This window comes from Panthera tigris, chromosome C2, assembly GCF_018350195.1.
Source record: "Panthera tigris isolate Pti1 chromosome C2, P.tigris_Pti1_mat1.1, whole genome shotgun sequence".
NCBI lineage: Eukaryota > Metazoa > Chordata > Mammalia > Carnivora > Felidae > Panthera > Panthera tigris.
Window position 1 is genome coordinate 62,714,400 of NC_056668.1, and position 27,566 is coordinate 62,741,965.

The 27,566-nt window shown below is 36.5% G+C and overlaps 1 long non-coding RNA gene across 2 annotated transcripts; it reads left to right on the forward strand.

The window, feature by feature from the left end:
• Positions 1–9,836: 9,836 nt before the first annotated feature.
• Positions 9,837–16,143, forward strand: LOC122242048. 2 transcript variants are annotated; one of them, XR_006222201.1, is made up of 4 exons: positions 9,837–10,039; positions 11,823–11,877; positions 14,960–15,060; positions 15,865–16,143. It is a non-coding gene; the product is annotated as an uncharacterized LOC122242048 (long non-coding RNA). The 2 variants fall into 2 exon arrangements; XR_006222202.1 differs by lacking the exon at positions 15,865–16,143 and adding an exon at positions 15,473–15,854.
• Positions 16,144–27,566: the final 11,423 nt, after the last annotated feature.

Here is a 27,566-nt window from a genome sequence, read left to right on the forward strand (position 1 = left end):
ACCCTGGGGCAATTTGTAGAAACTGGATTTAATCAGTCTTCAGACAGAGTTCTCTTTTCAGACAAGGGTATGGTAAAGTTCAATCGCAATTTGACTCTACCAAACAGTTTGTGAGTTTCCTTTACATCATTTCGAGCTTCTTTTGCCCCAGTCTTCCTGGCTATGAAAGTGGAAATTTATTTCTAATTTTCTTCCTAATAAGTGGCTTTTACCCTAGTTCATGAGGTCAGTATCATGTACATTTAGGCCAAGAGAAAATTGTTAGTACAATATGAATGCCTCATGCACTTGAAATAGTATACACTTGCAGTGAACTTCAAGAATGTCTGTGTTCTCCATGTGTGCTTACAAATACTTTCACTGCGGTTCTTAGTCACTGACCACTGGCCTGAGTGTAATTCACCCGGGGAAAAAACCAGAACAAAGAAGGATATGCTTTTATTTCTACAATATAACAAGGAGAAAACAATTCAAAAGCTAATTTCCTACTACAGTGTCAAAATCCAATGAATTTATCTGCACATCTTTTCTTCTCCCTTTCTTTTCTTTCACTCCCACCTGCCTGAATTGTACCTGTGCTTATTTGATTCACCAATGAAATATTTTATGGAGCCCAACCATCTGTGCCTTTTTCTTCCTCAAATGCATAAAATCATAATCCATATACATAAATTCATAATCCATGTGCACTGCTTATAACTCTATTAAGACAGTGAATTTTCCAGTGCAATTAAACCATGCGCTAAAGAGATGATTGCAATTTCAGACTCTATCATAAATACTCAGGCCCTTATAGCTATACACCTGGTGAGAAATTGGGGCTGATTTGTATTTTGAAATACCTTAGAGTAAAACTAAAAGTATAGCATAAAGCCGCAAACCTTCCTCCTCTAGTTCTCCAAACTCTCACTATGCAAAAGTAGGATAGAGACAAGTTTGATACACTTACAAAATATCCCTTGCTTTCTGAACTTCCTATATAAAAGAAACAAAGATGATGCAGAAGCAATTAAATCCCTTGCTACCTGACTATGCTATTGATATTCTTATTATCCAAATTCAAGAACTGAATAGATTTGGTTAGTGAAAGATGCCTGCATTTTGAAACTGTGACTTTGTCACCTTTTAAAATGAACCTACAATATGGAAGAAGGTATTAAGAGTTATTTCTGTTTTATAGGAGTCATAGTAGGAACTAAATGCCAAGTTCTACGGAGATGTAGCAAAGTCATTTAGGGTATTCCTGACTGTAATGGTAAGTTGCTCTGTGCATTCATAACCAGTGCTGCAAGATCTCTTGGTAAATTTGTTATGATCACCACAGACAGACAGCCCTGATCATTCAGTCATCACAAATCACTGTGAGGGATACAGTGGGGCATATTGTTTCCATCCCCCAGGACTGCATTAGAACCCCTCTGAAACTAGACTGCTACTGATTAATTCAGTTTAATAAAACCTGGATTTCACACAGAAAAGAGCACTGAGTTGTATAGTTCAATAGCAATTAAAATACCTCAAATGGTCACAGCATTCCTTTATCTCTTCTTAAGACTTTTACGTCACAGCTTTGGTACTTATACAAAAGGTCAAGGTGGATAGAAAATACTATGGCAGTAGAAGACATGGCATTTTTACAGGGCTTAGTACAGTGTCTTTCACAGACCAGAAACTCAAATACTTACTGAGAAACACTGAATTTATTTATAAAGGTTTATTTTAAATTCTCTTCTGAGCCATCAGGTAGGGAACTCTGAATTCAAGGCAGGATCAAGCCTGGTATGAAGATCGGTCTAGAAGAAAACTTTTATCTGGGAAGCAGAAATAAACTAGAAACTCAGAATTCAGAGCCACACAGAACTGTGTTAGTCTTGAACTTTCAAAAGTCTGCCTATTACATCTGTGTGAATATTTGGACCCTTCCAGGCTAGAATTGCAATATGCATTTTCTTCTCTGGGTGATCGTAGCCAGAGTGATTTTGTGTGGGGAGTTTTTAGGATAAAAAAGAAACAGTTTCTCAAAGCAAAAGTCATGAGTCTGCCAGAAGTTCTTAGGCTGGAATTTGTTTAGAGCCCAAATTCTAGATAATTCAGATTTTACCAATAAGATGGAAGGTGTGAAAACCTTACTAGCCAACTGGGCTAATGTAACAGGTGGATGAGTACCCAGATATAAACGTAAGAACTGTGTAACCAGAGAGAAAATGACTTTTATGTATCTGGGTAAGGATGCATTTCCTATAGTTACTTTTATGGGTTTTTTTTTGGAGGTGTAATTTATATATTGTAAAATGTACAGATCTTAGTGTACAATTTGATGACTTTTATTATAGGAAGACACTTGTATAAATCATACATCATTGAGATGTAGAATATTTCCATTACAAAAATGTTTCCTTGTGCATATTCTATGTCAATCTCTCTTCTAACCACTGCTCTGTTTTACCACTGCTGAAGGTTTGTTTCCTTGTTCTAGAACCTCATTTATGTAGAATTCAATGATGCATACTTTTTGGTCTCTGGCTTCTTTTGTTCAAATATTTCTGAAGGTTGTCCATATGGTTGTGGTTTGTTCTTTCTTATTATTGAGTAGTTTTCCATTGTAGGAATATATCAAAATTTACTTACTCCTCTTACTGATGGACACTTGCACTTTTCCAGTTTGGGGCAATTATGAATAAAGCTGCTGTGAAAATTCTTGATCAGAATTAATATGCCATTAAAATTAATATATTCTGATATATTTTCATTTCTCTGGAAAGGAGTCACTGGGTATGTAAATGTTTAATCTTATAAGGAACAGTCAAAAAGTGTTCTTAAATGATAGTACCATTTCACACACTCTAACCAGCAACAATGGAATTCTGGTTGTTCCACATTTTTCATCTTCAACATTTTTTCCATTCTATTCAGTGGGAAATGATATCTCATGAAATTAGTTTGAATTTTTCTGATGACTGATGGCAACTACTTTCTTATGAACATAAAATATCCATACCTTTTCTTTTTTTTTTTTTAATGTTTATTTATTTTTGAGACAGAGAGAGACAGAGCATGAATGGGGGAGGGTCAGAGAGAAAGGGAGACACAGAATCCGAAATAGGCTCCAGGCCCTGAGCCATCAGCCCAGAGCCCGAAGCGGGGCTCGAACTCACAGACCGCGAGATTGTGACCTGAGCTGAAGTCGGACGCTTAACTGACTGAGCCACCCAGGCGCCCCTCCATACCTTTTCTTATGAAGTGCTATTTAAGGCTTTTACCTAATAGTTTTATTTGTTTGCTTATTTCTGTAGTATTCAATTGCAAAAAGTCTTTAGATATTTTGAATACTAGCCCTTTGTCAGATATATACATATATATTAAATAATATATTTAAATATACATAAAAATAAATATTACATATATATTATCAGTCTGTGGCTTGCCTATTTATTTTCTTAGTGGTGTCATTTGAGGAGCAAAAGTTTTAAATTGTGATAAAGTCTAAATATCCATTTTCTTTATGGTTAGTGCTTTCTCTGTCCTATGTAAGAAGTTTTTGCATATCCCAAGATCTCACTATATTCTCTGTTTTCTTCTGAGAAGTTTTATGGTTTGGTCTTTATGTTTAGGTCTATGATCCTTCCTGTTTTTATATATTGCAAGGTAGGGGTTGAGTTTCATTTTTTTTCACATGCAGATATCCACTTGTTCCAGGATCATTTCATGGAAGAGAATTTCCTTTTTTCATGAATGGCTACTGTTTTTAATTGGAAAATTAACCCTAGTGCTTTTAACAATATAAGAAATGCCATGCTAAATGAAGTTGTTCTAAACATGATACTACTCCATCTCTGATAGTTACTCCAAGCACAGAGGAAGTAACTAATTATCCTTTGAGGTATCTACTTAAATGGGTTAGGATTTACCTTAAATATCCCTATCTTATCTTAACACATTCATACACAACAGGTTCCTGCTGCTAGGGGCTTGCTTATGGATGTATGCGCTGCCCTACACAACACCCAGCCCAGGGGGTGTAATGGGATCTGGAACACTTTACGTGCTCCTGCTTGCCAAGCTGCTCATCCTTGGAAACACAGGTGGGCCAGAGTCACAACTGCAATGTGAAAATGCCCCCTTTGTCCACATACAGGAGGCAGTCTGTGTAACTTAGAGGAATTATTTTAAGGTTTACCCAGAGGTGACATCTTTTCTAATTTGTATAAAGCAACTTCATGTGCTATCATAGGCTTTGTACTGCTTCTTGAACAAAATGTGAGCCAGTTCCCAGAATCTGGAAAACAGAAGATTGTTATATGATTGAAATAAAGGGTGGTGTTGGATGATATATCCTGATGAGGAGCTGCAGAGGAGCTAAGGCTTTTGAAAGAGGAGGGAAGAAAAGCCAACTACCTTAATTCAACCTTAAGGAACTGTTTTAGATGGAAGATATAGAGGCGAAAGTTACCATTTAAGACAGATAGAGCACTATCTGGGCTATCAAGTAATGGTCAGGTTTCTACTAAAGTGAAGAGGTAGAGCTGCACGTGGGTGGCTCAGTGGGTTGAGCGTCTGACATCAGCTGAGATTATGATCTCACCGTTCGTGAGTTCGAGCCCCGTGTAAGGCTCTGTGCTGACGGCTTGGGGCCTGCTTCTGATTCTGTGTCTCCCTCTCTCTGTGCCCTTCCCCTGCTCACTCTCTGTGTTTCTCTCTCAAAAATAAACAAACATTAAAAAAATTAAAGTGAAGAGGTAGAAGGAAGTTCAGTGATGTAAGGTATTTTAATGATGACAGATGGTTAGAGGGATATAACAGGACCTTGTGGGAGTGAGTGCTATGAAGTCAGATTAGGGAAGGGGCAGATCCCTACAGGGAGAAGGATGAGTGGACAGCACAAACTTCCAGTTGGATGGGGATGAGGGGCATGATGTTGGTCTTGAAGGAGGGTGGGTGCGCAGACACACAGACACACAGACACACACACAGTGTAAGTTTTACTCAAATTAAAACTACTTAGTAGTTCATGAATTGGGAATCATATGTATATTTGTTGTTGTGTCCTTTATGATTTATTTCTAAGAAAAGGATAAGATAGTAAAAGAGGAGGTGGTTGGAATAAAAGCCATTGTGACACTAATTCTGAAAACCAGAGACACTGCTGCAAAAGGGGCTGACTTGTTTAAGCTCCTTTTCCCAAGTGCTGTGATAGGTGTTTCTTGGATGCAGTGTCATCCATAAGAATGAGAGAAACCACAAGCACAGCAACAGCACATAACAGGAATACTGCATTTTCAAGAGAAGAAAGCATCAAGAAAACTAAAACAAAGTGCTTCTCATTTCCTCTAGGGACTCCTGTTACATAATTTCCATTTTAAATGAAGCAAAAATACTTCCAATAACAAGAGAAACACTTAAAAATTAAGAAACACTTGTTCTAGTTAATGTGTCTGAATAGTACTAAGAAAAAAGTCTCCCCCAGGAGGTCATTATTATTCAAAAATTACTCTAATTAGGTCATGAATACATTAGGCCTTATTCAGTGCCAACAAGAGAAAAAATAGAATTGGAAATGTGACACACATAACACTCCCAACGTGTTAGGGCGATTTTATTCCAAAATGCCATTAAAAGATGAAAAGGTCACCCTGTAGGGAAGTAATTGGTACAGCACTCTTGTAACTGATTAAAGGGGCTTCTATTTAGGCATATCTTTTTTTCTTTCTTTGAAAGGGTCTTTCTAGAGAGAAAACTGTGTGTGTGTGTGTGTATGTGTGTTTATACATACATATATATATATATATATATATATATATATATACACACATACACACACACACACACACACATATATTATATATATTTTATGTATATAATATATATATTATATATATATATTATATATAATATATATATAATATATATATATATATATATATAATTCTGATTGGATGACTGTGGCTGTTTTAAGACAATAAAACTGGAAAAGAGAAACACAAGGGCTCTTGACATATCAAAATAGACACATGTATAGACTAAGAAAAAATTATGTTCTAAGAAGAACATATTAAGAAAATATAAAAAGGTATAGGTATCTCCTTGGATGATTTTGTTTTATTCAATTGCTCCATATCCATAGTTTCTTAGAATATCTGCCACATTGAGAAATTCTGCATCTAATTAGAAAAGAGTATAAAATTTTAATGAGTTGATAACGCCCAAAGTAAGGGGATAGGAGGCTCAAAGCCTTTTATTTTTAATTTTTGTTTTTTTCTTAAAGAACTTACAAGAATGTGATAATGAAACATCTCATGTAGTTTGACAGCCAAATACGTGAATCTCTAGTAGGTCACATCAAACTACACATAAAGCTGAAATAGGGAAAGCATGCAGAGTTGGCACAACATTTGTCCTCTGTTGAAGGCAAAGAAATATAAGGACATGGCTTTATCAGTTGTAGTATGACTTCTATTTTTCCTATATAATTTCATAATGTGAATGCAGTTTTATATAATGACAGTTTGCAACATTCATCATCAAGATTGCTTTTTTTTTTTTTTGGTGCTTGTGCCTTGGGTTTTATAGCATTCAGGTGTTTCACATACGTTAGGGCTCCCCCACCCCCATTCTCCTTCTTCTCCTTCTTCTCCTTCTTCTCCTTCTTCTCCTTCCTCTCCTTCTTCTCCTTCTTCATCTTCTCCTTCTTCTTCTTTTATTTAAATTCAAGTTAATCAAGTTAGTCAACATACAGTGTAGTCTTGGCTTTAGGAGCAGAGCCCAGTGATTCATCTCTTACATGCAACACCCAGTGCTCCTCCCAAAAAGTGTCCTCCTTAATGCCTGTCACCCACTAAACCCATCCCCCACACACCTCCCCTCCAGCAACTCCCAGTTTGTTCTCTGTATTTAGGAGTCTCTTATGGTTTGCCTCCCTCTCTGTTTTTATCTTATATTTCCTTCCCTTCCTTTATGTTATCTGTTGTGCTTCTCAAATTCCACATATAAGTGAAATCATATAATATCTGTCTTTCTCTGAGAGACTTATTTCACTTAGCATAATACTTGCTAGTTCCATCCACATTGTTGTAAATGGCAAGATTTCATTCTTTTTCATCGCTGAGTAGTATTCCAGTGTGTGTGTGTGTGTGTGTGTGTGTGTGTGTGTGTGTGTACACATACATACACATTTTTAAACATAATTTATTATCAAGTTGGCTAACATACAGTGTATACAGTGTGCTCTTGGATTGGTGGGTAGATTCCCATGATTCATTGCTTACATACAATACCCAGTGCTCATCCCAACAAGTGCCCTCCTCAATGCCCATCACCCAATTTCCCCTCTCCTCCACCATCCCCCATCAATTCTCAGTTTGTTCTCTGTATTTAAGAGATTCTTATGGTTTGTCTCCCTCCCTCTCTGTTTGTAACTATTTTTTCCCCTTTCCCTTCCCCCATGGTCTTCCGTTAAGTTTCTCAAGTTCCACATATGAATGAAAACATATGATACCTTTCTCTGAATGACTTATTTCACTTAGCGTAATACCCCCAGTTCCATCCACATTGCTGTAAATGTCAGGATTTCATTCTTTCTCATTGCCAAGTAGTATTCCATTGTATATATAAACCATATCTTCTTTATCCATTCATCAGTTGATGGACATTTAGGCTCTTTCCATAATTTGGCTCTTGTATATATATCACATCTTCTTAATCCATTCATTAGTTGATGGCATTTGGGCTTTTTCCATAATTTGGCTATTGTTGATACTGGTGATATAAAGCTATTAAAATCTTCATCATATGCACAAGATTTCCACTTCAGTGATGTGATGCCTAAACATGAAACACCTGAAAACTCATTTTCCCCTATATTATTAGCTTACAAATGTTTTAGGGTCCAGCGGAGGAGACCAAGCATATCAGATATTTAAGTGATTTTATTCTGTGATTCCTAAAGATACAGGATTAATTCATGGTCATATTCCCTTATTTAGACACTTACTTATCCAACAATATGTTTTAATTATAACTTTTTATTGTGACATAATAACAGACTTAAAATCAAGTTTTAAGATTTCTCATACTACCTTTACTCAGATTCCCAAATGTACACAGAAACACATACCCACACACCCACACAAGCACATTCTGAACCACTTGAAAGTAAGTTGCAGACATTATCCTCTTTTACCCATAAATATTTCAGCACGAATGTCCTAAATACAAGGATATTCTTCTATACAACTAAAATATAATGATCAGAGTCAGATAAGTAACATTAATAAAATAATATAATTTACAGATTTGATTTAGATTTTGCCTCTTGCCCTAAGAACCACTTTTTGAATACCTAATATCCCTGTTATATGTAGCCTATAAGGATAAAGGAGTTCTGAGAAAGTGAAAGATTCCAGAGGGTTCATTTATGAGAATACACTTTATTTTTATTTTTTAAAATATTTTTAAACTATTTATTCTTGAGAGAGAGAGAGAGAGAGAGAGTGAGCAAGCAGGGGAGGGGCAGAGAGAGAGGGAGACAGAGAATCCCAGACTCTGTGCTGCCCACACAGAGCCCAACGAGGGCTCAAACCCAAAAACTGTGAGATCATGAAGAACTGAAGTCTGATGCTGAACTGACTAAGCTGCCCAGGTGCCCCAAGAATACATTTAATTTTAGTACATAACATATTCAATACCTTTTAATTCAATAAAATGGTAATGGATATCAACTTTTTATATAGAGTAAATGATACAGCTCCCACTTGTTGGGTGCTTACAGTGGGTCAGGCACTATGATGTCTTCATATGAACGTTCTAATTTCATGCTCACAACAATCTTATAAGCTAGATATTATTTTCCAGAGGAAGGAACAAGGTCTCAGAGATATTCAGAAACTTGTTTGGTCAAAGAGCAAGTGAGTTGCAGACCTGGAATTATTGTCCAAATCTTTAAGACTTCAAAACCTAAACTCTCATTCATTTTACCATATTCTTCATAGCATGAAACAGCCCCTGATGGGGCACACAGGTAGCTCAGTCAGGTGGGCATCTAATTCTTGATTTTAGCCTGGGTTATGATCTTGTGGTTCATGGGTTTGAGCCCTACATTGGGCTCTGGGGTGACACTGCAGAGCCTGCTTGGGATTCTACCTTCTCCATCTCTCTCTCTCTGCCTCTCCCCCACTCATGTGCATGTGTGCTCTCTCTCAAAATGAATAAATAAACAAACAAAAAAGCAGACCTTGATGATGCATTTCCTACTCTCCTGGAATGTATCATCCTCCTGAGGGATATATATAAATATATATATAAATACATATAAACTCAGAATATTAGGGTTGGAAGTTCATTTTCATTTAAACTGCTGACCTTCCTCTGGTGTTCCAATCCCACTTCTCCTCACCTATTGTCTTCATAGTACTTACCATCATTTAATTCACCATATAACATACATATTTACTCTGCTAATATTGTGTTCTCTCCCCACAGGAATGAAACTTCAAGGGAGTAGCAAATTGTTTTTAATTGCTAGGTCCCCAGCACATAGAAGAGGGGCCAGCATAAAGTGGGCATTAGTAAAAATAATAATAATAATAATAATAATAATAATAATAATAATAATGATGATACTTGTTGACTAAACAGTTGAATTCCTTCAGCTGCTTAAATTTGTAGATAAGGAAAGTGAAACCTAGAGAGACTAAGTCGCTTCAAGGTCAGAGTAACTTAGTGGCATGAAATTCCATTAAGTTGAAGGTAAATAGACTCACAATGAGTGACAGAGGGTTCCATGGAAACATAAAGAAGGAAAAGATCACAATGGTCTGAGTGCAGTAGGAAGTCTTCATTAACAAAGACACTAGGAGAGACATCAAGAGGGTAAATTAAGAAGGCATATTAGATGACTGTATATACCTGAAGGTTCATTATGGGAAATGAAAAATCAGGGTTGGAAGGAATAATCCTGACAGATGTTAGAATTTTCTTTTCTTTCCCTTCCTTTTCTTTTCTTTTTTTTACTTCATTTGGAGAACCTTGCATTCCTATAAGCAAGGTAAGTTGGATATTTTCTGTCAGTAAACAGTTAAATCATTAATGGCATAAAGGCTAACCCCATCTCCATTCTAAGCAAAAAGCATTAAAATTAGCAAAACTTTAACAGTGATTTTCTAGAGTTAATTTTATATTCCTCTTTCATTTTCCAAGTTAGTCTCTGGTTTTAATGAATTTGATACATCATTGCTCAGGGAATGATTGAATAGATCACACTCATACAATTGATATTCAGAAATGTCAATAAACAGAGATAAAGAAAATATTTTAGCTAAGCAAAATAGTAAATAATAGGAAATGACAGATTCCAGAAAGAACAGGACAAGAAAGAGAAGATATGTGTAGCGAACATTTGACTCATGATAACAGTGAAATGAGAACCTGACCATTCAGATATTTCTCTACTTAAAGAAAAAAAAAAAAAATATATATATATATATATATATATATATATATATATATTCATTTATTTATTATTTCAGTACATACAGATCTATCCCAGATTTAAGGCTCTGAAAATTCTGGAGTAGGCATCATTTTTTTTTTTTTTTTTTTTTTTTACTACAACTGACTTAGGACCCATGTTGATTAACACTATCTGCTCTGACAGAGATACAGAAAGATCTGAAAAAAAGTAGAATGCATTCCCTCCAATATCAAAGCAAACCATTATATTCTGCACCAAGGTCCCAAATTAATTTTCTTTGCCCAAATGCCTCTGTGGTAAAGGTAGAGAATACACTTCCTTATTTGATACATAGTTACTCAGTGCTTGACATTTGATACTGAGTATTATGGATCCATAGTCATTAAAAGTACTACCTTAGGGGCGCCTGGGTGGCTTGGTCGGTTAAGCATCTGACTTCAGCTCAGGTCATGATCTCACAGTCCGTGAGTTCGAGCCCCGTGTCGGGCTCTGTGCTGACAGCTCAGATCCTGGAGCCTGTTTCGGATTCTGTGTCTCCCTCTCTCTCTGCCCCTCCCCTGTTCATGCTCTGTCTCTCTCTGTCTCAAAAATAAATAAACGTTAAAAAATAAATAAATAAAGTACTACCTTATATGCTAAAATTTATGAGATACTATTGACAGCATTATCAAGTCCAAAAGGAATAAGACATACCACTTTTGCTGCTGGCTCATCTCTCCCTCCTTATTCACAGCTTAAAAAAATATTTATTATTATTATTATTATTATTATTATTATTATTATTATTATTATTTTGGTTACTACTAAGTTATTACATGTTGGTCAAACAATAAGCCAGAGATTATAAAAAAGGAAAATAAAATTCTTCCCCTTTAGACTCCCCTTTTCTACTTCCAAAATAAAACCCCTGCTTCAGTTTTGTTTTCTTCTAGTATTTCTAGTATTTTTTATACAAATGGAATCAATTACTTCATTTACTTGTCAATATATTATGATCACCTTTTTATATTAGTATATGTAGCATTCCTTCATTCCAGCACATGAATGTAACAGTGTAACCAGTTTCTATACGTATTTAGATCGACAGCTTTATTGCTATTAAAAATAATCTTGCACCGTGCCTGGGTGGCTCAGTCAGTTAAGTGTCCAACTCTTGGTTTCCACCCAGGTCATGATCTCATGGTTTGTGAATTCCAGCCCCGCATCAGGCTCAGCACCGGTGGTGTGGAGCCTGCTTTGGGTTCTGTCTCTCTCCCTCTCTCTCTGCTCCTTCAAGCACCCCCTCAATCAAAATAAATTAATGAATTAAAAAAAAACATTTTGCAATGACAATCATTGTACTCAACTTTGTTCACAGGTACAAGTAAATCTATGGGAGAAAAATCTTAGAGATGGAACTGCTGGCTCATTGAGTATGTAGGCCTAATATTTTGCTAGATACGGCCAATTTTTTTTCAAAAATATGTGCCAATTTATATTCTCATCACAGGAATATGTTAGTGCACACTTCCCAATTCTCCTACCCATTTGGGATATTACATAAAATTTTAATCTTGCCTATCTTATGGATATATAAGTGTCTAAATTTGCATTTATTTGATTATAAATTGAGATGACCTAAGATTTATTTATACTTCTTTTCTAGTGTGACTCCTGCTCATGACTGTTTTGTTTGCTGTCCTTTTGATTTCTTTTTTAATTTTAGGAACTCTGTATTATAGATATTAGCTCTTTGTCTTATTTTCTATATGATAAACCATTCTCAAGTTTATCACTTACGTTTGTCTTTTGACTTTTTTTTTTTTTTTTTTTTGGGGGTAGACAGTGGTAATGTTTCCTTTGAAAGCAGTAATGAGAATGCCTTATATGTTTTACCATTAATCATGGATCCTGGTTTTGAATATACAAAATGTATTCATGTCATGCCAGGAATGTCTCCATATTTTCAATTGAGGCAAAGGCGTTATAAATTGTTTTAAAGTTTGAAGTGGAGGTTGAATATGTTATTTCCATTTTCTTTTGGCCTTTATCAAGATAAACATTTTCTTTTGTTAAGTTTTTCATAAACTTGAAATATTTTAATAGATTTCTCATTATTGAACCATCCTTGCATTTCTGATTCTAACTAATCTGATAACATTGATTCAGCTTCTAAATCTTGTAGCTGTCCAGGGGACAGGTTAAAAATTTAATTCAGAGGTATGCCTAGGTGGCTCAGTTAAGTGTCCCACTCTTTATATCAGCTCAGTTCTTGATCTCAGGGTCGTGAGTTCAAACCCCACATTCAAGCTCTATGCCCAGCACGGAGCCTAGTTAAAAAGAAAAAATTATTCAGAGTCAATGACACCTTCCTGTTATGTTCATATTCCTCTAGGAAATGCTATGCTTTTCTTGTAAGATGCTGTACTGGGTGGGTAATCAATTTAGCCTTCCCATCCCAGGCAGCTGGCTAGCAATCAGTTAATCCCAAATTTGCCATCCTTGCATTTTTGAAATTGGCTCCACTTGATCATAGTATAATATTATATTAATTTCTCCTGAAATCATTTTGGTAATATTTTCTTCATGATGTTTGTGTCAATATTCATATGATAAAACAATCTTTTCTTTCTTTTTTTAAGGGCTATGTTCAGACTTGTTTTTAAGAAGGAAATAAGTGGTTTCCTTCTTGTATATAGTATTAAAAGTGTCTTCATTGAAGACTTGGAAAAAAAAAAGTATCTCAGCAAGTTTTTGGGCCTGCCTCCTTCATGATATTTGCCTGTTTGATAACTTTCTCAAAGTTTATTCTTCATAATCTACCTAATTAGATAATATATATATACCTATTTAAATTTAGATAATTTCTAATCTGAAAAAAATTGTTTCCTTTCATTTATGTTTTCAGAGTATTTTTGAAAGAAGTTTAGAAAATATTTATTATTCTTTTAACTTCCTTTTTTCCAAGGTTTATTTCATCTGTCCTTGTTTCTGGTTTTGTGCTTTCTTTGCTATAATGATATCTTTACTTCTTTTTTTTTTTTTTTTTTTTTTTTTTTTTTAAATCAGCACCAGGGGGCGCCTGGGTGTCTCAGTCAGTTGAGAGTCTGACTTTGGCTCAGGTCATGATCTCACGGTTCGTGGGTTCAAGCCCTGCGTCGGGCTCTGTGCTGACAGCTCAGAGCCTGGAGCCTGCTTCTGAGTCTGTGTCTCCCTCTCTCTCTGACCCTACCCTGCTCACGCTCTGTCTCTCTCTGTCTCCCAGAAATAAATAAATGTAAAACAAATAAAATTAAAATAAATCAGCACCGGGGCACCTGGGTGGCTCAGTCAGTTGGGTGTCCAACTTCAGCTCAGGTCATGATCTCATGGTTTGTGGGTTCGAACCCCATGTCAGGCTCTGTGCTGACTACTCAGAGCCTGGAGCCTGCTTTGGATTCTGTGTCTCCCTTTCTCTCTGCCCATCTCTCTCTCCCTTCTCTCTCTCTCAAAAGTAAATACACATTAAATTTTTTTTAATAAAAATAAAAAATAAATAAATCAGCACCTAGATTTGTCATTCATTTTTAATTAGTCAATTTTAAAGTTTTAATTTCTTTAGATTTTTCTGTTTCTCTTTTTCTATATTTCCAGTTGAATACTTCTCAAGTATTGTTGTTTAGTAATGTAATAGTTTTAGGCTATGCATTTTCCTTCAAACGCATCTTTAATATAAATTATAAACATTTTAATGCAATCACTATTTTTTAGGCATTCTATACTTCCATTTTGTTTTAGATATAAGTTGTTCAAAATATATGTTTTGCTGATTTTGTTTAATTCCCATGTCATTGGGTATTCCAGATTGTATTTTTTGCCAATGGTTTCTAAAAATAATCACAGCTTAGCTAAAAAAAAAAAAAAAATCTGTGTTTTTTTTTTTTTTTGGTTTCAAATTCATTGAGGATTTTCTTTGAAGCTAACACAGGGTCTATTTTTATAAATATTGTATACATGATTAAAAATAAGTTCTGTTCTCTGTTTCCAGGGACTTCAGTTTGATATATACCTATCAGAGCAAATGTATTAATTATATTATTCAAATTCTCTAGGACTTGATTATAATTATGATTTATTAGAAGTGAATAACAAAATCTGATCAAAGACATAATTGAGAGGATTGTGACTTAAAAAAATAAATATAGCATGTAGCGCTACATTATTTGATTTGATTTTGATTTTGATTTTAGAGTGAGAGTGTGTAAGCAGAGGAAAGGGGCAGAGGGGGAGCATCAGCATGGAGCCTGATGTGAGATTCGATGCCAAGAAGCTGGGATGACTTGAGCCAAAATAGTTGGATGCTCAACCAGCTAAGCCACCCAGACACCCCAAACGCTACATTTTTATAAAAGGGACAACGTACATATGTATTCAAATTATGTGTCTTCTAAAATCCGAGCTGTCTAAAGGTTTGTCACTTATATGTGTATACTGAGAGACCATAGTGGCATATTTTTAGCTTTTTTTTTTTTTCAGGTTTCTTGATACTTTGTCAAAGACAAACCCAGAAACAGTCACCTCAGGAAGCATCTACAGGTTGTAACTAATAACCCTCAATTCAAAGAAGAAAAAGCCAGGTCAGCCACTTTCGTCAGTCAGCTCTTGATGCTCTCTGTTAGAAGCAGGGTTTGCTAAGCATGGCCCTTTTTCTACTGGTTTGCCTGAGGATAATCTGATCATTACAATCTTAGCAAATAACCCATTACTCTAAATTTTTAAAGCATGACCTTGCTTCTGAAATCCCCACAAAGAAAAAAAAAGGAGTTCAAATATAGGTTCAATACTTTCCTCTAATATTTATTTTATTTTGTTTTTTGACATAGTTAACTTAGATAAAGATAGATGATATAAGCGAAATGTGAACATGTAGTTTCATTAAAGTATCATAACTGTCTGTAATGGAGAACTACTCTCCAGATGTAGAGATGGAAACATGATGATCACACAGACAGCTCATTTCCATCAATAAAAGTACAGCTTTCTCTCTAGGTCCTTTTGTGTGGATGTGTGTCTCAAATCTTTTCAAAAACTGCCAGCATGTTCTTTGATAAAGGATTACAAAGTGGGGCTGAAAAAAATGACATGGATCCTGAAATGACAGATGTCTAGGAGTGAACCACACATCAAGGAAGATAGAGTTCCATTTCTTTTTCTTGTAAAACAAAAAAATTTTCTCTTTTGATGAAGGTTCAAATGTAGCTACTTTGTTGTAGTAAACAATATCTTATTATTATGGCCAGAAGAGGGGCTCACAACTTAAAGGACACGTTTCTTCAAAGCATCATGGAAACAATTTAGAATGGCACTGTTTTTGGCATTACTGTGTTCACCATATCACCCATTGCACCTATTGAGTACAACTCCTATGTTGCCTTTGCTAGAACATGGCATATCAAAGCTGGAAGTTCTGGAATGTTGCTGCAGACAGTGTTTCTCAAAACGCTCTCCTCTACCATCTGAATCTGAATCACCTTGCGGCACACCTCTACTGAATTGCAGTTTCTGGAGTGGTTGGCTCAGGAAGCAGATTTTAAGCAAACCATCTAGGTGATTCTTAGGCATATGGAAAATTTTACAGCCTTTACAGATTGTCTTATCAAACTTGCCCTGACTTACATATGATGACTCTGTTACAAATAAATTAAAGTCTTTGAAAGAAAGTACTAGAATGGCCTCGGGCTTTAGTTAAGTATGCTTATATGTGGTAACCAGTAGCCATAAACCTAAAATCATTAACTACATTTCAGGGAATGTGCTGCACAGAAAAGCTTTTATTAAATCTCTTGTCCCTGCTAAAGTCTCTCAAAGCAAGGTTTTTACAAGGCTTCAGATACCCTGGTTCTGTTCTAGGCACTTGAAATACAAATATTCCAAGATTCCTGCTCTCGTAAAACATATAATCTATCTTAGGTTACACTTGCAATTACCATATCTCCCAAAATTATATGTGAAATATTATGCATATGCACTTTTATGAGAGATAAGAGTTGGCCCAAAGATTTTAACAGAACAAAGATGGGATCAGTTGGCCTCCAGAATACATGGAGCCATTCCTGCCCTTCTAGATTGTCTCTGGGATACAAGAGTTAGAGTTCTGTGGTCTGGTTGTCATCTAGGAAGGCATCAGTGGACATTTCTGTGTCTCCTTAAAACTCAGAGGAAAGTGCAGCTCTTCTTTCTTCTGAGTTTTGCTGCTTTTTCTAAACTGGGATTCAGGAGAATTAATGTAGGTATTCTAACACAAGGGGATTTACACACACACACACACACACACACACACACACACACACACACAAATGTGGGTCATATCCTCCCATCTTCTAGTTACTGCAACTGAGAAAGTCCTCTGAATCCTAAATTAGAGGAATCCTAAATGATAATGAGCTGCATATACTTATATGGAACATGGTTAAGTGGAAGACTATGGTCCTGGGTCTGATGATAAGGATAAACATGGCCAGGCTGACACAGTTGAATATCCACACATTTCTTTCTTTCTTTTTTTTTTAATGGTTTTTTATTTCTAAAATTTTTTAATATAATTTATTGTCAAGTTGGCTAACATACAGCATATGCAGTGTGCTCTTGGTTTTGGGGGTAGATTCCCGTGATTCATTTCTTACATACAACACCCAGCGCTGATCCCAACAAGTGCCCTCCTCAATGCCAATCACCCATTTCCCCTCTCCTCCACCCCCCCCCATAAACCCTCAGATTGTTCTTTGTATTTAAGAGTCTCTTATGATTTGCTTCCCTCTCTGTTTATAACTATTTTCCCCCCTTCTGTTTCAACCATGGTCTTCTGTTAAGTTTCTCAAGTTCCACATATCAGTGTAAACATAGGATATCTTTCTCTGACTGACTTATTTCACTTAGCATAATACCCTCCAGTTCCATTTCTTGCCTTCTTACATTTTATTGGTCTTCCACAACAGGTCAGTTTAAGAGATGTGACAATGCTTGGAGTTGGTGATAGCTGTAGTACATTGAATAATGGCCACCCAAAGATATCAAGCCCTAATCCCTGCAATTTGTAAATTTTCTTATTTGGAAAAAAAAAATATTTGCAGATGTAATTAAGGATTTTGACATGAGTAGATTGCCCTGGATTATCTGGGTAGGGCCTAGATGCCATCACAAAAGTCCTGGTAAGAGAAGGCAAGCAGATACAACACAGACACACAGAGGACAAGGCAATGTAAAAATAGTGGCAGAGATGGTAGTGATACAACCACAAGCCAAGAATTCTGGAGCAGCTACCAGAAGCCAAAGAGGTAAGGAAAGATTTTCTCCTAGACTTCCTAAAGGAAGCATAGCCTTTACTGGATTTTGGACTTCTGGCCTCCAGAAAGCTTAAATATCTTTTGCTTTAAGCCACCAGATTTGTGGTAATTTGTTATAGAAGTCTCAGGAAACTAATACAGTTGCCATACCCCATATCATGTGCCTACTAAGATGTACTAATACTCTAGGTATTATCCTGGGGCTGGATCTCAATGGAGAGGTCATTTTCAATGTTTCTTTATTTGTTCAAGTTTCTTTACAATAAGGCTTTATTACCTGAGTGATGATATTTTTCTATTCCTTAGAACATGAAATAATCTAAGACACTCTATCTTTGAGCCTCTGTTTTCTGCTCTTCAGCAACTTCTTTGGTTGTCTCTTTCATCATTTAGCTAGTGTGTGCTTGAATGCAAACTACACTTATTAAAGATTTATTCAATACTTAATCAAAATCAGTAAGATTTAAAAATAAAACAGGAATAAAATGTTTTCAAATGCTAATAATGGGAATTAAAAAAATAAATTCTGTTTCAATTTATGTGTGCCACTGTGGTGCCTGGGTGGCTCAGTTGGTTGAGCAACCAACTTTGGCTCAGGTCATGATCTTGTGGTTTCTGGGTTCAAGCCCTGTATGGGGCTCGCTGTTGTCAGTGTAGAACCCTCTTTAGATCCGCCGTCCTACTTTCTGTGTCCCTCCCCCATTTGCAAGTGCACACTCTCTCAATAATAAACATTTTAAAAAATAATAAAAAAATAAAGAAGCTTCAAAATAAACTTCAACTTATGTGGGCCACTATTTCCCTCCAAAAAGTTCATATGCCATTAAAAAGTATGGCATAAAATTACAGAATTTATACATGTGTGTTAAATTAAATATGAATATAATTTATTTGTATTTCCTCCCATCAAAAGGTAAAATCTATTCCCAACTCCTTGAATTTGGACTAACTTATGACTTACTCTGACCAAAAGAAAATCCATTGCTCAAAAATTGAGGTATCATTGACATATAACATTATATTAATTTTAGGTGTATAACATAATAATCCAATATTTGTATATATTGTGAACTGATCCCCATAATAAGTCTAGTTAACATTCATCACCGTACATAGTTGCAGGGTTTTTTCTTGTGAGGAGAACTTGTAAGATCTACTCTCTTAAGCAATTTTTAGACATGCAATACAGGATTATTAACTATAGTTACCATGCTGTACATTGTATTTCCAGGGCTTATTTATTTCACTAGAAATAAAGGACATGAGGTCCAGAGTCTGGGCCGCAAGACACCTTATAGATTTTTCCTGTGCTTTCCTGGGGCACTGCTCTGAGACTGGCATGTAAAAAAGTAGGCCTAGCCTACTGGTGGATGAGAGTCCCTACGAAGAGAATTTAGTATCCCTCCTCTCGAACTAATTGCCAAACAGGTCAATAAATCCATGGTGTATCTTCCAATACAGAAGGCTCTCAAGCTGAATGCAGCCATATAAGTGAGCCTGGGTGAGCCAGCAAAAGAATCATCTAACCATCCCACAGAACTATGAAACATAACAATACTTTTTTTAAGACACTAAATGTCGGGATGTGTTGTTATGCAGCAAATGATACCTAATACAACATCCAATGAATATTTTCCTTCACAGAAACGTCTCTGTGGGAACTGTAATCAAATCCTATTAAGAAGTCATATCCATTGTTATGGAATGAATTGTGTTCCTCCCACCCCAAATTCATAGGTTGAAGTTCTAACCCCAGTACCTCAGAATGTAACTGTGTTCAGAGCTAGAGTCTTTAAAGAGGTAATTAAGTTAAAATGGTGTCATTAAAGGAAGCACTAATCCAATGTGACTAATGTCCTGATAAGAAGAGGAAATTTAGATGCAGACATGTATAGAGGGAAGACTACGTAAAGACACAGGGAGAAAACAGCCATCATTGTTGCGGATAGAAGCCTGGAATAGATCTTTTTCTCATGTCCCTCAGAAGAAAACAACCCTGCCAGTGAGAACCTTGATCTAGGACTTCCAGCCCAAAAACCATGAGGAAATACATTTTTGTTGTTTAAGCCATCCAATCTGTGGTATTTTGTTATGGCAGTCCTAGAAAACTAATATAGCTACCCATGTCCCCTCACTCAGGCACACATAAATGCCATCTTCATTGCTCCTTAAAAATATGAAAAAACCCAGTAAAGTAAAAATGGTTTTTCCAAACTTTAATATCCACCTTTTTAATAGACTTGGCTTACTCTCAAAGAATACAGATTTGCTTTTCTTAGGACAATTGAAATAACATGCAAGAGACTCTAGAAGCAATTTCCAAGAGAAGAGCTCCCTAAATATTTTGAACAATGACAGCATAATGAGAAAATATATTGCTTCCTTGGGTTAGTACATTGAAGAGAAAAACCCTAATTTTTTTTTTCAAACAAAAATTACTGTTCTTTTATAGTCACATTTTTAAATGCATTTTACCACGTTCCTCATCTTTATGGCACATATTTGGGTGATAGCTCTAGTCTATGTAAACATCTACATTAAACAGGGAAATTGCATGGTATTAGAGTTAAATACTCAATGACAACAATGCCTCAGATCCATTTTAGGAGTCCATTTAATCTAAAAAGTTCTTCCTTCCCAACCATATGCACCCACCCTTCTCCTACTCTGGCTGTATTAGGTAAGTTGGAAAAAAAAAAAAACTTTAATAGCAAGGAAGATAATGAAAAAAAAAAGAATTTTATTACCTGAATTGAAAAAGGAAGAGTGCCAGTTAGACAAAAACCCTAATAAAGGAAGGATTAATTTCTGCATTCTCAGGTGGTTTCCATCTCATTGCTTCCCTTGCTGTCTCTCACAAGATATATAAGAAAATGAAAGAGGGCTGCAGATTTAATAACTGTTGTTTGTTAAAGCATAGAGATACAGTTCCCTGCCACTTCTTTCTCCAATTAAATCTTAGGTAAATTACTCTCCCATTTTGTATAAATCTACAGTGATGTCAGTCATATTAAAGAATAAAAAAAACACAACTTTCTCTAGTTTTCCAGTTGGTAGTGTACTGTTTAACACACCCATTTATATCTTCTTTCTCTCGACTGTGTTTATTGTACTATAAAAATCAGAGCTACTCCTTTCTAAGACAATAGCCTGGAAGGCTCAAATAATATTAGCTCCAGGCAAAATTATAATAGTCATTCTTTGGTCCACTCAGCCAAACACAAATCAACAAGTCTTTCTTGAACTTAGAAGTGTCTTTCTTAAATGCCCAGGTTAATATCTAATTGTCTCTACATGGTAGAAAACCGCAAGGTTGTCATGACAACTGGGTGGAAAGTTTAGCTAGAATAATGTTTTCTTTGAAAAGAATGAAGCAATTTCAAGCTTTTTAGTGCTATCTGGAATTATAAAAATTGCTTTATATCCCCATTTTTAGATTGCAGGAGGTGATTGATCATTTTTTTTTAACTGGCTTACGGATTCTTTTAACACCAATTTTGAAAAAATGTTTTTTTCTTCTCTTCCCCCTTACCCCTCCTCCTCCCCCCACCCCTTTGTGTAGCAGAATTATACAATTGTGAATTAAGAAAATAGTTCTCCTGTTCATTAGTTCACTGGACCTACAGCATGTGAATAAAATGATCATTTAGCTACAACTCATTTGATTGGTATATTGCAAAGGTCTCCTAGAAATAAATCTATGGTTGCCAAATGAAGAGAAACAGAACTTTTGCTTTTCTCCTTTGCAAGATAGTAAATGAGATGTAGATCTTAAAATTTTCAAATGGATGCCCACTAACAAGACATGGAATAGCTCTGGTCTTTGGAAAGGAACACACACAGTTCTATTGTCCTTTTCTCTTTTAAATAAAATTTCTCTTTCCTTTTTTTCTTAGGAATCCCTTTAATTATAGTTTTTCACAATTGTGTAATTATTTCTAGAGTGTATGCCTTTGGTTATTAATGAACTGAGTGCTTTAGATAAAGCAATTGATATTTCTATAATGCTGGTGGTGCTTAGGAACAGCCAAAGGGGGGGCGGGTGCTTTTCAGAGTATGTTTTTCTGGCTGTGCTGGATACAAAGTGAGGGTAAATTTTTGTAAAAACTTGATACAGATTTTGGTACCACTGTATTTATCTTTTCTATTTCAAGACTAAGCAGGAAAAGGCTCAGTAAACCAGAATGAAATAGATTCAAGATGAAAGGAGATAGAATCTAAAACTATACCCATCACAAAGGCAGGGCAAGTGCTGGGTGTGGGACTAGAATAAACAATAGCAGAGGATGGAGGCATGTGTCTGTGCAAAAGACAGGGTTTTTCCAAGAGGGATTTGTGAACTGATTAAGTCTCAGTGTACCTATGAGGATATCCAGAATGGAGTAACAAGGGTGGTCCTAGCCAATGCAGTTGCTGAAAAGAACAATAATATCTCAAGGGCAGAAAACAGAGAGAAAACACCAGAAAAGTTTGTTTTAAAGGTCTGATCACCGAACTGAGTGTTAGGGGCCATGCTCCCCTTTGGACAGGAACCAATAAAATCATGTTAAGGCCCATGTTATAAAAAGACTGAGTTCTTTGGTATTTATGTCTATTCAGTTGCTCAAAACCAAAAACATAGTAGCCATATTTGATGCTCCCATTTTTCCTTCAATTCCCTCATTTTCTACATTCAATCCTTTAGCAAGGCCTGTTGTTTCTACTTCCAGTATACATCTTCAGTCTGTCAACATTTCCAACCCACCATCTTCAGGGACTAGTCCTCTCAAAACAGCAACCCTGATTCTACTTTTCTCCTTGCTCATCCATCCTCCATACAATATCCACAGTATATTTAAAAACATAAATTCAAGTAATTTAATTTCTCTATCTAAATATCTTCATTGGCCTCTCATTGCACTTGCAATACAAGCCATGGTCCATCATATGGCACAAAGCTCTGCATGGTATCTTTCCTTTATAACTCTCCAACTTTGTCCTTGTCCAACTTTGTCCTCCTCGTTGCTCATTATGCTGATAACACGCTCTCCTGATTTGTGTACTAGCATCTGGGATGTTACAGAGTCAGCAGATGGGGCCTAGAAGTCCAGCCTTACAAACGACAGAACTGCCTAGGTTGGGAATGAGAGAGAGCCTGACTCTAGTCTGAATGTAGACTTTATTTCCCCCTCCCCCTCAGTTTTGACTTTGTAATTATTCTGCCAATGCCATTGAAACATACAGGTCTATAAAGTGATTCGGACACTAGGAAGGGATCCTCACAGTTGGAAATCTATACATAGAAACAGCACCAAACTAGAATCCCAGGGTCTTTACTGAATCTTGTGCTAGAAAGTTGGCAGTGCAAGTCTCTAACTAAAGTAATTAGAAAGACTCCCATTCAGGATGAGTAGATCCAAAATGAAGGCCCTGGAGATTAAGGCAGTGACTAGAGGGATCAGGAAACAAAAGTAAACAACTCCCCACCCACCTTGAGGCTGATGACAAAAATCAGGAGGGCACCTGTCCCTGCAGGCATCATTCCTTTGAAGAAACATAAGTGTATGGCAAAGCAATTAGAAGCAGCACATGGAGAGCATTGCAAGTGCCCCCCTCACTACCTTAATCAAAATATTTCCCTTTTACGAGGAGCTCATTTAGAGGAGATGTAACGAGCTGGTGTCACCTCGATTCTCCAGGGTTAGAGTCATGTCATGTGAGCCCGACAGCACTTCATGCTCCAGTTTCAGCCTTCTATTTCCTCACTGCCTACAGTAGACAAGGCTGTCACTTAGAAGATGAAATATATTTGCAAATTAATTAACTTTGTCCAGCAACTGGAGAATTAGATTTCTGTTAAGGGTTCTGTCTGAGTGATAGATTCTCAAGACACTGAAGGAATTAAATACCACTTTTTTCCCCCACCTTCTCTGAAGTAGGATCATACGGCTAACATTGTTCTGCTTCTTTCATCCATCTTCCATTTACAACCACATTTCACCTACAAAGCCAGTGGAATTTGCTTTGGTAGGTGATGACTCTTGTGAGGACTTTTAATCTCTATAAACTCCTTATCAATTCATTACAAAACCAAAAAGCTAATAAACATTAGGTTGAAGAAGAGTAGGAGGCAGCTGTATTAGAACAGCACTTTGTAAGGATTTTCTTTCCTTGACTGGCTCTTTGTTCTGATTTTGAAATGCACAGGGAGGAGGCTAGCAGAATATAAAATGGAGACAGGAGTTTACAGAATCTTGGATATGCAATGTAAACCCATGAAGGGGTTTTTGCAATTAAAATCTCAGGCAGGGAAAAAGTATTTCTGGTTCTCCCTTAACCAGTATAAAAGCACAACTGTGTACTAATGTTGCATGTGTTTATTTGTGCTCACTTTGGGTTTAAAAAAATAGATACAAAGCAGTATTTTAATGGCACTGTCATGTACAGTCTTAAGGGAGTTTTGCCCTAACGAAAACAGAAAAAGTTCAAAGACAGAATAGCTCAAGGACATGTTTACTCAGAATATGCTTAAAAATGAGGTCCTGAAACATCAGCCTTTCCCCCCCCCCCTTTTTAAAAACAAGAATCACATTGTGGTACCAAAGAATCATAACTGTGTCTATTATCTTAGATTCTTAATAATTTATTCCTAGCAAATGAACAAGTATGCAAAAAAATATAATTACTGAGAGACCATATTCAAAATGATGTATATGTGCATGTGACTCATTTATGAATCCATAGTGCACAACTGTCAGATATCCAAGGTGAAAAAGAACTGGTAATTAAATTTGTGTGTGTGTGTTAATTTTATTTTTTTTGGGGGGGAGAATAAAAAAGACATAAAGAAGAATCATGAAATCAAACAACTTGCTAAATAGAATTGTATTTGAGCTCTCTGAAGATCAGAATGGTCTTTCTATTCTATATATCTAGGGCCAATCAAGGTGCCCAAACTACTGTGAACATTCAATAAATATTTTAATGAAAGTAGCATCTTTGGTAGAAGCATCAGCAGATAACAATTATTTTTGTTTCTATTCTTATAAAGTCTTTCTCAAACTTAAGGGATATCCAGTAGTTGAATCATTAAGATCAACGTCTTGGTATTATGCTAGTCAATTATATCAGGAAAATATTTCAACTAACAGTACAAAGAGTTGTCTACCCATTCTTAATGATTCCCGAAGACAGAACTAGGTAAATCTTGCAGCTGCTTCTGAACTAAATAAAATGAGGCCAGTGTAAAAGTAAAGCTTTACAGTCCTGAAGAATGGTGAGTTAAAGCAATATTTCCGTGTGTGTGTGTGTGTGTGTGTGTGTGTGTGTGTGTCTGTGTAAATGCCTAAGTGGCAGTAGGAGTGATAAACTACTGAAAATGCTCCCTTTGGGATGAAATTGGACACTCTTTTCAGATGCTAAATATTTACTGTCAACATTGTTTTATTTTTTTTAATTTTTTTTAACATTTATTTATTTTTGAGACAGAGAGAGACAGAGCATGAACGGGGGAGGGTCAGAGAGAGAGGGAGACACAGAATCTGAAACAGGCTCCAGGCTCTGAGCGGTCAGCACAGAGCCCGATGCGGGGTTTGAACTCACGGACCGCGAGATCATGACCTGAGCTGAAGTCGGATGCTTAACCGACTGAGCCACCCAGGCACCCCACTGTCACCATTGTTTTAAATGTGTGTGTGTGTGTTTTAATCAAGCATTTCAATCTTTTTTTTTACTTCCCTTTAGTGAAAGAATGTTTTGCCTCATGTAAAGCCATATGAGTTTTCCTGACATTGCATTTCAAAAATGTTCCTTAAAGAATGAATATATATGATTTTTCACTTAACATCTCATTCTATCTCAGGCTTCCAATAGTGGCAAGTAATTCATGAACTTTATACTACTATAACAGACTCAAATTTATGACAGGGTATAAATATAATGATAATAATTTGTAAATATCCCTTGCTACATGATCTCTTATTGGTAAACAGATTTGTCCCAATTAACCATTTACCATTACAGTGAAGCCTGATGTTTAGTGTCTCTGGGAAACTGGAAGATAAAGTTTGGGCAAGTTCCTTCTAGAGAGGAAAAGGAGAGATGACCTCTTTTGGCTGGCTGGTGGACCGTGGAAGAAGAGAAATCAGGCAAGTTAGGTGGCTTTTGCCGTTGCTGTACTGGAAAGGTTGAAGAGAAATCTAGAATCATTAGATCAGTTACCCTTTTTCTTTGTGCTTTTTTTTTTTTTTCTTGCCTGGAAAAAAGAGAGTTGTACTAGATTGCTCCAGTCTAATTAGGGGAGGGTGGTAATGGTCTTGTGATGAAAGTTGACCAGAGAGATGATTCTGAGACAGTGTTCCTGGATCCTTGTCTCTTGTATGTGGCATGCAGGGGATCTGGACATTTGTGTGGGTTCTGTTGCATTGATGTGAGGGTGCAGAGAGGACAGAGCAATCACCAGAGGTCAGGGTTGGAATGAAGAAGTGGAGGTTTGGAACCAGGTCCAGCAGTTCCTGTCGGCACATCCCTCCCAAAAGTCATGCAGGACCAGAGCATTATATCTGTGATCATCAGTTCAAAGCCCAGGCCAGAGCAGTCACCCCACTGCAGAAATAAGCCCCACTGTTGACATTCAGGACCCATTCCAAAATTATGTTGTGCTTCTAGATGTCACCTTAGGCCACTGCTGGAGAAAGTAGTGTGAATGTGAATGGCACCACAGATGGTCCCTAATTTAACAAAGATTCAATTTAACGGTTTTCCCACTTGACAATGGAGTGAAAGCAATATACATTTAGCAGAAACTGTACTTAGAATTTTGAATTGTGATCTTCTCCTGGGCTATAGATACATAGTACAATACTTCTCCATGATTCTGGCAGGGCATACCCATGATTACAAGGGTGAATAATGGACACGCAACCATTCTGTTGTTCACGTCCAATACAGTATTCAATAAATTACATGAGATATTCAACACTTCATTATAAGATAGGCTTTGTGCGAGGCAATTTGCCCAAAAAAGAGCTAAAGGAAGAGCACATGTAAGGTGGGCTAAACTAAGCTCTATTGTTCAGGTCAGGTGTAATAAATGCATTGTCAACTTATGATATTTTGAACTTATGCCTCTATTGGGACGTAATCCCATCATAAGTTGAGAAAGACCTGTATTTATGTAAAAGATACCTGGATATCCAAAATAGACTATTTAGGCCTGAGGAGACAAAGAAACTATTAATGGTTAAATACACCCTCCCCTGCTCACCCCCCTCCCATACCCCCTAAGTGTGCTGAGCACAAAGAAGACTTGGAGAAATATTAGAGCAACTGCATTTCTTGTCATCTGAGTAACAGTGCGTACATTTCCAAACCAATTCAACAGAATGGTACTCCTACAGAAACACAAACTCTCCTCTCAACTATCACTTTTATCCTTGAGTTCCCTGAATGGAACCCCATTCCCCTCACGATTAGAGAAGGTTGTCACATTCCCTCCTCACAATGGAGCAAAGCACCAGCTGTCACATCATGTTCAAGAGCCTCTTCAGTCTCCCTGCTCTTCCATTCTGGATGACGGGAAGGGTCAGGGCCACCAGCACACATTGGATTCAGAATCACAAATGTCTTTCTTCACCCCCTCCCTAAATTTACCTGTCTCCTAGGAACTACATCATGTTCTCATATGAGCTGTTAGCGATTTCTCCTCCTCTTTTTCCTAGTCTTGATTTTTGTTTCTTCTCCCCTCCTCCCAACTAAAAGCATAAACTTTAATGATGAAATTTCATGCTCAGCCAACTTCTTTATGGCCACTTAAGAAGCAC